Genomic DNA, 15,783 nt, shown 5'->3' on the forward strand with positions numbered 1-15,783 from the left:
ACTAACTTAAGGGTTTCGAAACGAGACATATATGTAACGATTATCGTTGTAACGACATTTAAATGTATATATATCATATTAAGATATATTAATACATCATATTATCATGATAATGTAATAATTTAACATCTCATTAGATATAATAAACAATGTGTTAACAACATTTAACAATATCGTTACCTTATAGGTTTCAAAACAACATTTACATGTAACGACTAACGATGAATTAACGACTCAGTTAAAATGTATATACATGTAGTGTTTTAATATGTATTCATACACTTTTGAAATACTTCAAGACATTTATCAAAGTACTTTTACTTAACAAAAATGCTTACAATTACTTCCTCGTTCATTTTCATCAACAATTCTACTCGTATGCACTCGTATTCGTACTTGTACAATACCCAGCTCCTAGACGTATATACTATTGGTATATACACATAATAATTCAGCTCTTAGCAGCCCTTGTGAGTTACCTAACACATGTGGGAACCATTATTTGGCAACTAGCATGAAATATCTAACAAAACAACAAAGTAATGGAGCCTATATTTGACTCCATTTTCACGCCTCATTCACCAACCACAAACACACTTTGATTTCCATTTTTATGCATCAAATTACTCTCTCTCAATTACTCTCTTAGTGTTCTAAGTGTTCTTCATCGTTTCCTTCATAATATAGCTCAATCTAGGTAACCTAGATCAACATACAAAACAACTACTCAAGAACACACCAACAACACTTCCAAGTTTGCTAGCTTACTTTCAATCTTGCAAATCCATTTCAAGTGATTATCCAATCTCAAGAAATCTTTCTTATTTACAGTAAGATATCTTTCTAATTCAAGGTAATACTCATACTCAAACTTTGATTCAATTTATATAACTATAACAATCTTATTTTGAGTGGAAATCTTACTTGAACTTGTTTTTTGTGTCATGATTTTGCTTCAAGAACTCTCAAGCCATCCAAGGATAATTTGAAGCTAGATCTATTTTTCTCATTTCCAGTAGGTTTATCCACAAAACTTGAGGTAGTAATGATGTTCATAACATCATTCGAATCATATATATAAAACTATCTTATTCGAAGGTTTAAACTTGTAATCACTAGAACATAGTTTAGTTAATTCTAAACTTGTTCGCAAACAAAAGTTAATCCTTCTAACTTACTTTTAAAATCAACTAGACACATGTTCTATATCTATATGATATGCTATGTTCTATATCTATATGATATGCTAACTTAATGATTTAAAACCTGAAAACATGAAAAACACCGTAAAACCGGATATACGCCGTCGTAGTAACACCGCGGGCTGTTTTGGGTTAGTTAATTAAAAACTATGATAAACTTTGATTTAAAAGTTGTTCTTCTGGGAAAATGAATTTTCTTATGAACATGAAACTATATCCAAAAATTATGGTTAAACTCAAAGTGAAAGTATGTTTTTCAAAATGGTCATCAAGACGTCGTTCTTTCGACTGAAATGACTATCTCTTATAATATTGAATTGTAACATGTATATTTCCGACTATAAACTTATACTTTTTCTGTTTAGATTCATAAACTTAAGTTCAATATGAAACCATAGCAACTTGAATCACTCAAAACGGATTTAAAACGAAGAAGTTATGGGTAAAACAAGATTGGATAATTTTGCTTGTTGTAGCTACGTGAAAATTGGTAACAAATCTATATTAATCATATCCTAACTAACTTATATTGTATAATACATGTATTCTAATATATTATGTAATCTTGGGATACCATAGACACGTATACAAATATTTTGACATATCATATCGACACATGTATATATATTATTTGGAACAACCATAGACACTCTATATGCAGTAATGTTTGAGTTAGCTATACAGGGTGGGGGTTGATTCCAAAAATATATATACTTTGAGTTGTGATCTAACCTGAGACGTGTATACACTGGGTCGTGGATTGATTCAAGATAATTTATATCAATTTATTTCTGTACATCTAACTGTGGACAACTAGTTGTAGGTTACTAACGAGGACAACTGACTTAATAAACTCAAATCATTAAAACATGATAAAAATGTTGTAAATATATTTTGAACATAATTTGATATATATGTACATATTTGTTATATGTTCGTGAATCGAACAGTGGCCAAGTCTTACTTCCCGACGAAGTAAAAATCTGTGAAAGTGAGTTATAGTCCCACTTTTAAAATCAAATATTTTTGGGATGAGAATACATGCACTTTTATAAATGTTTTACGAAATAGACACAAGTAATTGAAACTACATTATATGGGTGAATGATCGAAGCCGAATATGCCCCTTTTGCTTGGTAGCCTAAGAATTAGTAAACCGATCTACTAATTGACGTGAATTCTAAAGATAGATCTATTGGGCCTAACGAACCCCATCCATAGTACCGGATGCTTTAGTACTTCGAATTCGTTTTTTATCATGTTCGATGGATTTACCGGAATGATAGGGGATATTCTTATATGCATTTTGTTAATGTCGGTTACCAGGTGTTCACCATATGAATGATTTTTATCTCTATGTATGGGATGTATATTGAAATATGAAATCTTGTGGTCTATTATTACGATTTGATAAATATGTAGGTTAAACCTATAACTCACCAACATTTTTGTTGACGTTTAAAGCATGTTTATTCTCAGGTGATTATTAAGAGCTTCCGCTGTTGCATGCTAAGATATGAACAAGATTCGGTATCAGCATGATTGTATAATATTGTTTAAAACTGCATTCGAGATTTACTTTGTTGTAACATATTAATATTGTAAGCCAATATGTATTGGTAGTGTGTAAGTGTGATATTTTTAGATTATCAATTCTTGATAATCTAGGTGGTGTCTTTTTAACCATGTCGATAAAATAAAGGTTATGGTTTGTTTTAAAAATGAATGCAGTCTTTGAAAAACGTCTCATGTAGAGGTCAAAACCTCGCAAAGAGATCAATTAATATGAAACGTTTATAATCGATATGAACGGGACATTTCAATACCCGTATGTTATACAGATGAGTTTCCTCACAATGAAGAAACCCATATTGAATATATGTTTATGCTCATCCCATTACTTGCCATTTTTAGCAACTAAAAACCCTAATCAAGCCTCTACTCTCTAACACCTTAAAATCAAAAAGTGAAAGCTTGTAACTTCGTGTATCTGATTCTATTAGTTTCGAGAATAAAAACAAGGTAATTATCTCTGATTTTGATGAATATGAAATGGGTTTTGTGTAACTTAGGGTTTATAGTTTGATTATTGATCTTATGTGTTTGGAATACTTAATTGTTACTTGCTATAGCTCCTATATGTGTTACTTGATGTCCTTGAATCAGTTTATCGATCAAAACATGTTTATACATCAATTTGGGTCGAAAAAGTGCCAAAAACGAGCTAAAATTGGGTTTTTCGATGTCCTCGTACGAGGAGGACTTCTCTTCGTACGAAGACTCCTCGCACGAACTCGTTGACAGTTTTTGGGAAATTGAAATGGTTGTATCTTTCAAACTGTAACTCTGTTTTTGACAAATAAACTGTGACAACCCAGAAATTTCCGACCAAATTTAAACTTTATCTTTATATGATTTAATATTTCCGACACGATAAGCAAAGTCTGTAATGTTGAAATCTCAAAAACTTTGAACTATGTTCATATATTCATTTACCTTTCGACTGCTCTCGATGATTCACGAACAGTTATGTGTAAATAGATATGTATGAATATACATATGTGTGATTATTAAATTGAGAAATATTAATAAAACATTTAACGGTTTGGATAATATTAGTTATGAAGTCTATTATATGACTTGAGAACGTTAACAAAGTATTAGATGAATAATACTTTACATGAACGTATTTGTTTCAATATATTTATCGACGAAATTAGAAGATAATATCAAATGATTGATTCAGCTGATACATGGTGTTACGGTTATAGGTCTCTGTTATGAGGTCCACCTTGATTTAAGAAATCTAATCCTTTTTAACCATATTCAAAAAATGGTAAAGTGATTTTTCAAATAAGAACAAAGTGTCAATTAACGGGAACTAGACAAGAGTTAGTGGAAATTCCTGTTTGATTTCCAATTCATGCTTTACAATATTTTCCTCATGACTTTAATAAGATAATTATTATAACTTTCATTTTGTTTAATGTAAGAACGTGTAGTGTAAATAACTTAGATGTTGGATATTGACAAATTAAGTAAATTTACATTTTACATTAAGACGATTTCATACGTTTAATTAACCATTGGACTTATCTTATGCTTCACCAACAAATAATAATTTTGAAACTTGAAACCTGTTATGTGTCATCTATGATTTTACCTTTCTAAAACATGTTATGAAATAACTATTTCCATTATTCTAAACTTTTAATGATTCTTAAATATAATTAGTTTTGGAAAACAAAGTTATCATATTTAGTTGAATTAGTTTCAAACGTACAAAAACGTTTTCAGTTTAAAGAGAACTTTATTATTAAAACGTTTTATAAGATACTTTGTTTATGAATTTTGAAGGATTTAATTAAATATTATATTATAAATTACATGTATATATATAGTGTTTCAAAAACATAAACGTGATACGACATAATATTTGAATTTTGAAATATAATTAGTTTTGAAAAAATAAATATTATACTATTAAATGAATATTTCAAATAAATAAATAAATATATATATATATATATATATATATATATATATATATATATATATATATTAAAAGGTAATAAGATATAATAATAACATAAGTCATAAAACGTTTGGATTAAAAATAGTATATATTGGTAAATAACGAGACGTCGATTTATAGAAGCAAATGACCAAAACACTCAAATGATTAAGTTACACTTTGAGTGGGATAATTTTTTAATGATTTGATTCTTGTTATTGATAAAGGTACATTACACGAACCGTAAAGTACCAGTTTTCTAAGCGTACGAAAATGCGTTCGAAAAATCAGAACCGGTACGTAAGTCGAGCGTCAACGTACAATTCTTTGTTGTAAAAATTACAAGTTAACCATGCACGTGAATATAATATAATATATAATTATATATGAATTAAATATAAATTAATATATAATATTATTATTAAGTGTCGGTAGCCATCAAAATTTTGATCATGAGTTGGTAACATAGGCCATGCGATCGCATGGCCATTTCACTTCAGCCCCATGCGATCACATGGTAGGGTTAGGTGACTCAACTCCTTTAAATTCGATCGATGCAGTTTTGTGAATTCATAAATTCTTCTATCTATCTCTCTGCAACATATATACATAAATATATATTATAATTTATATTATTATTATTATTATTATTATTATTATTATTATTATTATTATTATTATTATTATTATTATTATTATTATTATTATTATTATTATTATTATTATATTATTATTATTATTATTATTATTATTATTATTATTATTATTATTATTATTATTATTATTATTAAGATTAATCATATTATTATTAATCATATTATTATTATTAGAAGTATTATTATTAGTATTATACATAAAATACTACGACGAGGTTCTGCTCGCATGTTTTCAAAATGAGTTATTTATTTATTTATTTTTAAAGAGGGATAGAACTAAGGAAATTATGGGTTATAGCTATGGAGGTTATGGGTATTGTTCGGGGGTATAGCTCGTGAGGTCAATCTAGTGTTTATCATCTCCATTGCATCTACGTACTTTCCTGCAATATTGAATCACAATATTGATACGTGAGCACTCATAACTTAACTTTTATATATTAAGAGTGTATCCCTGACTAGTGCTCGAGTAGATAGGATTATGCATGCTTGTATGTTAAATTTCGTCGTTAGATAGCTTTGATGAATCGTGAAATTGATATACATACTACTGAGATAAGGTATATGATATGCATGTCGTTGGAAAGCTGGCAAAAAATTAATGACTTTTCATTTAGGAATCGTGTGGTTTCGATGAACGGATTAAAAGATATAGTCGACTGAATTATTATTAATTTTAGTATTATTATTGTTAAAATGATTATTATTATTATCGTCGTTGTTATCGTCGTTATTATTATTATTTAAAAATTATTATTATTATTATCATTATTATTATCATTAAAGTAGTTACTAGTATAATCACTAATGTTATTATAATAATTATTATTAGTATCATTATCATTAAAATTAATATTAGTATCATATAATTATTATGACTAATATTATTATCCTTATTATGAAGGCGATATAAAAGAGGACTAAAAGCTATTAAATAAGTCGAGTAAGAAATAATGAGAATATGTATCATGATTCAGTTAAAGTAATGTTAAGAATATTGATTTAGATAAAAATATCGTTTTCATTATTATGATTATTAAAAGTATTATTAATATTAAAACTATTATTTTTACTAAAATTATCATTTTTAATAGAAATATCATTGTTATTATAAAATATCATTATTATTATCATTTTAGTATTATTATTAAAAATTATCGTTTTGAATAGAATTATTATTTTATATAAAATATTATTTTTAAAAGTTAATATTAAAAAGTATCGTTATTATTAAAATTATCATGATTAGAATTATCATTTATCATAATTAAAATCATCATTAATAAATAAGTATTGTTATTATTATTATTAATAGAATAATAATAATTATTATTATTATTATTACAAAATAATACAACTTTTACTCATTATTATTATTATCAATATTATTTTATCAAATAAATATGTGATACAAATATATTTTTACCACACGTAATATAATCACATTAATAATACATACCACTTTATTTTTATGATATTAAGTGAACTTTATAAATGTTATTACTTTAAATACATATAAAAGTATATTTTTATCATATATAAATTTTTAAAATAAATTCTTATAAATGATTTGTATTATTTACTCTAATCTGATAAATATATTTAAATATATAAAACGACTATATTTAAGTTATATAATAAACACGTATAAATTTTGGAAGTCATTTAGGGTCAAGTTGACTTTTGTTGACTTTTGCATATCGATCTCGAGCATTAGGATTGTGATACACTACGACTTGACCTAAATTGTTAGACAGATATTGACCAGCATATAAATATATACTTAATATAGGTTCGTGAATCCGTGACCAACCTTGCACTTGTTCAATGCCGTCATATGTATTTTTACTACGAAATACAGTATTGTGAGTTTCATTTGCTCCCTTTTTAAATGTTTTTGCAATATATATTTTTGGGACTGATAATACATGCGCTGCTTTTATAAATGTTTTACGAAATAGACTCAAGTAATCGAAACTACATTCTATGGTTGGATTATCGAAATCGAATATCACCCTTTATAGTCTGGTAATCTAAGAATTAGGGAACAGAAACCCTAATTGACACGAATCCTAAAGATAGATCTATTGGGCCTAACAAACCCCATCCGGGTTACGGATGCTTTAGTACTTCGATTTTATCATGTCCGATGAGAGTCCCGGAAGGATGGGGATATTCTAGACGCGTTTTATTAATGTCGATTACCAGGTGTTCACCATATGAATGATTTTTATCTCTATGCAGTTTGTGCGAAATGCCTGATATGAGATGTATATTGAAACGAAAAATGAAAATCTTGTGTTCTATTAAAATTATGGAAATGATCAATTACGATAAACTAATGAACTCACCAACCTTTTGGTTAACACTTTAAAGTATGTTTATTCTTAGGTATTAAAGAAATCTTCCGCTGTGCATTTGCTCATTTTAAAGATATTACTTGGAGTCATTCATGACATATTTCAAAAGACGTTGCATTCAAGTCGTTGAGTTCAATAAAGATTATTATTAAGTAAATGACAGATTAGGTCATTTATTGAAAGGACCCGTCCTAATCCACCTGGACGAAGTCATCAACATTTGGTCCCATTGCGATGATCGGCTCCAAGTAATGTCCTTATATTGAGCAAATGCACAGTGGAAGACTTAATTCGTACCTAAGAATAAACATGCTTTAAAGTGTCAACCAAAAGGTTTGTGAGTTCATAGGTTTATCATAACAATCATTTCAATATGTTAATAGACCACAAGATTTCATAATCATAAACATAATACACTCGCAAGTGTATGTAAAGCATTCTAAGTGGTTGAGCACTTGGTAACCATACTTAACATTTAATCAACGTCGCATATTCCCTTTATTATGAAATCTCACTACACCGTACCAAGTGTAGTCACCAAAACGAAGTACTGTGCAACCGTTCAATACTGGTCGTCCAGTCCGGTTGGGGTTGTCAGGCCCGATAGATCTATCAACAGGATTCACGTTTACAATACTCATGTAAGTAGTAGTTACCAAGCTACAGGGAAATATGCCAGTGGTACAACTCAACGTAGAATATATTTTTAAGTACTTGTGTCTATTTTGTAAACATTTATAAAAGCAGCGCATGTATTCTCAGCTCAAAAATATATATTGCAAAAGCAATTAAAAAGGGAGCAAATGAAACTCACTTTTGCCTTGAAGGTATTTAATTCGACTTGGTTTCCGATAGATATCACGAACCTAACCATATATATAATATATCAACATATTTTCTTTTTAAGTAATCGTTACATATATATATACTTTTAATACTTTTAATATTTTCTTAGTCCGTAGTTAGCAGTCCGATGTTAGTGGTCCACAATTAGTTGCTTAAATAAAATAAATAAAGACCCCATCATATTCGTATTGATCAGAATTAATCTCGACCCATGGTACCATGTTGTCAAATGACGTGTTGCGTACATAAAGTACCGTGTTGTCAAATGACGTGTTGCGTACAATCATGAGGTCTTATGATTAATCTTCTCGTGTTGTTTATGGGTGGTCCTGAAATATATAAAATCAAATCATAAGTAATTATATATAAAATATCATATTAATTAGAAAAGATATGATTAATTTACTTTTTCTCCAAATATTTTCGTAGCTAAACTTGCTTCGGATACCCAATCTTGTTTTAGTCGTAGTTTCTTCATTACAACTCCATTTTTGTTGGTTCAACTTGCCGCTTTCTTGGATCGAGTCAAATTTTAAGAATATGAACTGAAAATACCTTAGTTTTGAAATGTACCGTTCTTATTGATTAAAAATGTTCCATATTAATTGATTTCGTTGCGAGGTTTTGACCTCTATATGAGACGTTTTTCAAAGACTGCATTCATTTTTAAAACAAACCATAACCTTTATTTCATAAATAAAGGTTTAAAAAGCTTTACGTAGATTATCAAATAATGATAATCTAAAATATCCTGTTTACACACGACCATTACATAATGGTTTACAATACAAATTTGTTACATCAAAATCAGTTTCTTGAATGCAGTTTTTACACAATATCATACAAACATGGACTCCAAATCTTGTCCTTATTTTAGTATGCAACAGCGGAAGCTCTTAGTATTCACCTGAGAATAAACATGCTTTAAACGTCAACAAAAATGTTGGTAAGTTATAGGTTTAACCTATATATATCAAATCGTAACAATAGACCACAAGATTTCATATTTCAATACATATCCCATACATAGAGATAAAAATCATTCATATGGTGAACACCTGGTAACCGACATTAACAAGATGCATATTTAAAAATATCCCCATCATTCCGGGACACCCTTCGGATATGATATAAATTTCGAAGTACTAAAGCATCCGGTACTTTGGATGGGGTTTGTTAGACCCAATAGATCTATCTTTAGGATTCGCGTCAATTAGGGTGTCTGTTCCCTAATTCTTAGATTACCAGACTTAATAAAAAGGGGCATATTCGATTTCGATAATTCAACCATAGAATGTAGTTTCACGTACTTGTGTCTATTTTGTAAATCATTTATAAAACCTGCATGTATTCTCATCCCAAAAATATTAGATTTTAAAAGAGGGACTATAACTCACTTTCACAGATTTTTACTTCGTCGGGAAGTAAGACTTGGCCACTGGTTGATTCACGAACCTATAACAATATATACATATATATCAAAGTATGTTCAAAATATATTTACAACACTTTTAATATATTTTGATGTTTTAAGTTTATTAAGTCAGCTGTCCTCGTTAGTAACCTACAACTAGTTGTCCACAGTTAGATGTACAGAAATAAATCGATAAATATTATCTTGAATCAATCCACGACCCAGTGTATACGTATCTCAGTATTGATCACAACTCAAACTATATATATTTTGGAATCAACCTCAACCCTGTATAGCTAACTCCAACATTCACATATAGAGTGTCTATGGTTGTTCCGAAATATATATAGATGTGTCGACATGATAGGTCGAAACATTGTATACGTGTCTATGGTATCTCAAGATTACATAATATACAATACAAGTTGATTAAGTTATGGTTGGAATAGATTTGTTACCAATTTTCACGTAGCTAAAATGAGAAAAATTATCCAATCTTGTTTTACCCATAACTTCTTCATTTTAAATCCGTTTTGAGTGAATCAAATTGCTATGGTTTCATATTGAACTCTATTTTATGAATCTAAACAGAAAAAGTATAGGTTTATAGTCGGAAAAATAAGTTACAAGTCGTTTTTGTAAAGGTAGTCATTTCAGTTGAAAGAACGACGTCTAGATGACCATTTTAGAAAACATACCTCCACTTTGAGTTTAACCATAATTTTTGGATATAGTTTCATGTTCATAATAAAAATCATTTTCCCAGAATAACAACTTTTAAATCAAAGTTTATCATAGTTTTTAATTAACTAACCCAAAACAGCCCGCGGTGTTACTACGACGGCGTAAATCCGGTTTTACGGTGTTTTTCGTGTTTCCAGGTTTTAAATCATTAAGTTAGCATATCATATAGATATAGAACATGTGTTTAGTTGATTTTAAAAGTCAAGTTAGAAGGATTAACTTTTATTTGCGAACAAGTTTAGAATTAACTAAACTATATTCTAGTGATTACAAGTTTAAACCTTCGAATAAGATAGCTTTATATGTATGAATTGAATGATGGTATGAACATCATTAATACCTCAAGTTCCTTGGATAAACCTACTGGAAATGAGAAAAATAGATCTAGCTTCAAAGGATCCTTGGATGGCTTGAAAGTTCTTGAAGCAGAATCATGACACGAAAATAATTTCAAGTAAGATTTCCACTCGAAATAAGATTGTTATAGTTATAGAAATTGAATTAAAGTTTGAATATGATTATTACCTTGTATTAGAAAGATAACCTACTGTAAGTAACAAAGGTTTCTTGATCTTGGATGATTACTTGGAATGGATTTAGAAAACTTGGAAGTAAACTTGCAATCTTGGAAGTATTCTTGATTTTATGAAACTAGAACTTTTGGAATTTATGAAGAACACTTAGAACTTGAAGATAGAACTTGAGAGAGATCAATTAGATGAAGAAAATTGAATAATGAAAGTGTTTGTAGGTGTTTTTGGTCGTTGGTGTATGGATTAGATATAAAGGATATGTAATTTTGTTTTCATGTAAATAAGTCATGAATGATTACTCATATTTTTGTAATTTTATGAGATATTTCATGCTAGTTGCCAAATGATGGTTCCCACATATGTTAGGTGACTCACATGGGCTGCTTAGTGCTGATCATTGGAGTGTATATACTAATAGTACATACATCTAAAAGCTGTGTATTGTACGAGTACGAATACGGGTGCATACGAGTAGAATTATTGATGAAACTGAACGAGGATGTAATTGTAAGTATTTTTGTTAAGTAGAAGTATTTTGATAAGTGCCTTGAAGTCTTTCAAAAGTGTATGAATATATATTAAAACACTACATGTATATACATTTTAACTGAGTCGTTAAGTCATCGTTAGTCGTTACATGTAAATGTTGTTTTGAAACCTTTAGGTTAACGATCTTGTTGAATGTTGTTAAACCATTGTTTATTATAACAAATGAGATGTTAAATTGTTATATTATCATGATATTATGATATATAATATATCTTAGTATGATATATATACAGTTAAATGTCGTTACAACGATAATCGTTACATATATGTCTCGTTTCGAAATCATTAAGTTAGTAGTCTTATTTTTACATATGTATTTCATTGTTAATACACTTAATAATATATTTACTTATCATTTAACATAATTAACCAAGTGTATCAATATCTTAATATGATTCATATGTACCTAGTAAGACGTTGTTATAACGATAATCGTTATATATATCGTTTTCGAGTTTCTTAAATTACTAGTCTCATTTTTTATGTATATAACTCATTGTTAAAATACCTAATGAGATACATAATTATAATAAAATCATGTTAACTATATATATAACCATATATATGTCATCGTATTGTTTTTACAAGTTTTAACGTTCGTGGATCACCGGTCAACTTGGGTAGTCAATTGTCTATATGAAACCTATTTCAATTAATCAAGTCTTAACAAGTTTGATTGCTTAAAATGTTGGAAACACTTAATCATGTAAATAACAATTTCATTTAATATATATATATAAACATGGAAAAGTTCGGGTCACTACAGTACCTACCCGTTAAATAAATTTCGTCCCGAAATTTTAAGCAGTTGGAGGTGTTGACGTATCTTCTGGAAATAAATGCGGGTATTTCTTCTTCATCTAATCTTCATGCTCCCAGGTGAACTCGGGTCCTCTACGAGCATTCCATCGAACCTTAACAATCGGTATCTTGTTTTGTTTAAGTCTCTTAACCTCACGATCCATTATTTCGACGGGTTCTTCAATGAATTGAAGTTTTTCATTGATTTGGATTTCGTCCAATGGAATAGTGAGATCTTCTTTAGCAAAACATTTCTTTAAATTTGAGACGTGAAAAGTGTTATGTACAGCCACGAGTTGTTGAGGTAGCTCCAGTTGGTAAGCTATTGGTCCGAAACGATCTATAATCTTGAATGGTCCAATGTACCTTGGATTTAGTTTCCCCCGTTTACCAAATCGAACAACGCCTTTCCAAGGTGAAACCTTAAGCATGACCATTTCTCCAATTTCAAACTCTATATCTTTTCTTTTACTGTCCGCGTAGCTCTTTTGTCGACTCTGGGCGGTTTTCAATCTTTGTTGAATTTGGATGATTTTCTCGGTAGTTTCTTGTATTATTTCCGGACCCGTAATTTGTCTATCCCCCACTTCACTCCAACAAATCGGAGACCTGCACTTTCTACCATAAAGTGCTTCAAACGGCGCCATCTCAATGCTTGAATGGTAGCTGTTGTTGTAGGAAAATTCTGCTAACGGTAGATGTCGATCCCAACTGTTTCCGAAATCAATAACACAAGCTCGTAGCATGTCTTCAAGCGTTTGTATCGTCCTTTCGCTGTGCCCATCAGTTTGTGGATGATAGGCAGTACTCATGTCTAGACGAGTTCCCAATGCTTGCTGTAATGTCTGCCAGAATCTTGAAATAAATCTGCCATCCCTATCAGAGATAATAGAGATTGGTATTCCATGTCTGGAGACGACTTCCTTCACATACAGTCATGCTAACTTCTCTATCTTGTCATCTTCTCTTATTGACAGGAAGTGTGCTGATTTGGTGAGTCGATCAACTATTACCCAAATAGTATCATAACCACTTGCATTCCTTGGCAATTTAGTAATGAAATCCATGGTAATGTTTTCCCATTTTCATTCCGGGATTTCAGGTTGTTGTAGTAGACCTGATGGTTTCTGATGTTCAGCTTTGATCTTAGAACACGTCAAACATTCTCCTACATATTTAGCAATATCGACTTTCATACCTGGCCACCAAAAATGTTTCTTAAGATCCTTGTACATCTTCCCCGTTCCAGGATGTATTGAGTATCTGGTTTTATGAGCTTCTCTAAGTACCATTTCTCTCATATCTCCAAATTTTGGTACCCAAATTCTTTCAGCCCTATACCGGGTTCCGTCTTCCCGAATATTAAGATGCTTCTCCAATCCTTTGGGTATTTCATCCTTTAAATTTCGCTCTTTTAAAACTCCTTGTTGCGCCTCCTTTATTTGAGTAGTAAGGTTAGTGTGAATCATTATATTCATAGATTTTACTCGAATGGGTTCTCTGTCCTTTCTACTCAAGGAGTCGGCTACCACATTTGCCTTCCTCGGGTGGTAACGAATCTCAAAGTCGTAATCATTCAACAATTCAATCCACCTATGCTGCCTCATATTCAGTTGTTTCTGATTAAATATGTGTCGAAGACTTTTGTGGTCGGTATATATAATACTTTTGACCCCATATAAGTAGTGCCTCCAAGTCTTTAATGAAAAAACAACCGCGCCTAATTCCAAATCATGCGTCGTATAATTTTGCTCGTGAATCTTCAATTGTCTAGACGCATAAGCAATCACCTTCGTCCATTGCATTAATACAAAACCGAGACCTTGCTTTGATGCGTCACAATAAATTACAAAATCATCATTCCCTTCAGGCAATGACAATATAGGTGCTGTAGTTAGCTTTTTCTTCAATAATTGAAACGCCTTCTCTTGTTCATCCTTCCATTCAAATTTCTTCCCTTTATGCGTTAATGCAGTCAAGAGTTTTGCTATTTTGGAGAAATCTTGGATCAATCTTCTGTAGTAACCAGCCAATCCTAAAAATTGACGTATATGCTTCGGAGTTTTTGGGGTTTCCCACTTTTCAACGATTTCGATCTTTGCCGGGTCCACCTGGATACCTTCTTTGTTCACTATGTGACCGAGGAATTGAACTTCTTCCAACCAAAATGCACACTTTGAAAACTTAGCGTACAGTTTTTCTTTCCTCAATACTTCTAGCACTTTTCTCAAATGTTCTTCGTGCTCTTGATCATTCTTTGAGTAAATAAGTATGTCATCGATGAAAACAATGACAAACTTGTCAAGATATGGCCCACACACTCGGTTCATAAGGTCCATGAACACAGCTGGTGCGTTAGTCACTCCAAATGGCATAACCATAAACTCGTAATGACCATAACGCGTCCTAAAAGCAGTTTTTGGAATATCATCCTCCTTTACTCGCATTTGATGATATCCAGAACGTAAATCGATCTTTGAATAAACCGACGAGCCTTGTAGTTGATCAAATAAGTCGTCAATTCTCGGCAGTGGATAACGGTTTTTGATGGTAAGTTTGTTCAACTCTCTGTAGTCAATACACAACCTAAATGTACCATCCTTCTTCTTAACAAACAAAACAGGAGCTCTCCATGGTGATGTGCATGGTCGAATGAAACCACGTTCTAATAGTTCTTGCAGTTGGCTTTGCAGTTCTTTCATCTCGCTGGGTGCGAGTATATAAGGAGCACGAGCTATTGGTGTAGATCGATGTGGAGGTAGTCCCGGTAATTCTTTCGGAAATACATCGGGAAATTCTTTTGCGACGGGAACATCATTGATGCTCTTTTCTTCAGTTTGTACTTTCTCGACGTGTGCTAGAACAGCATAGCAACCTTTTCTTATTTGTTTTTGTGCCTCCAAATTACTAATAAGATGTAGCTTCATGTTGCCCTTTTCTCCGTACACCATTAAGGGTTCTCCTTCTTCTCGTACAATGCGAATTGCATTTTTATAACATACGATCTCTGCCTTCACCTTCTTCAGCCAGTCCATGCCAATTATTACATCAAAACTCCCTAACTCTACTGGTATCAAATCAATCTTAAATATTTCGCTACCCAGTTTAATTTCTCGATTCTGGCATATATTATCTGCTGAAATTAATTTACCGTTTGCTAATTC

Source organism: Rutidosis leptorrhynchoides, chromosome 1 (assembly GCF_046630445.1).
Source record: "Rutidosis leptorrhynchoides isolate AG116_Rl617_1_P2 chromosome 1, CSIRO_AGI_Rlap_v1, whole genome shotgun sequence".
NCBI classification, from domain to species: domain Eukaryota; kingdom Viridiplantae; phylum Streptophyta; class Magnoliopsida; order Asterales; family Asteraceae; genus Rutidosis; species Rutidosis leptorrhynchoides.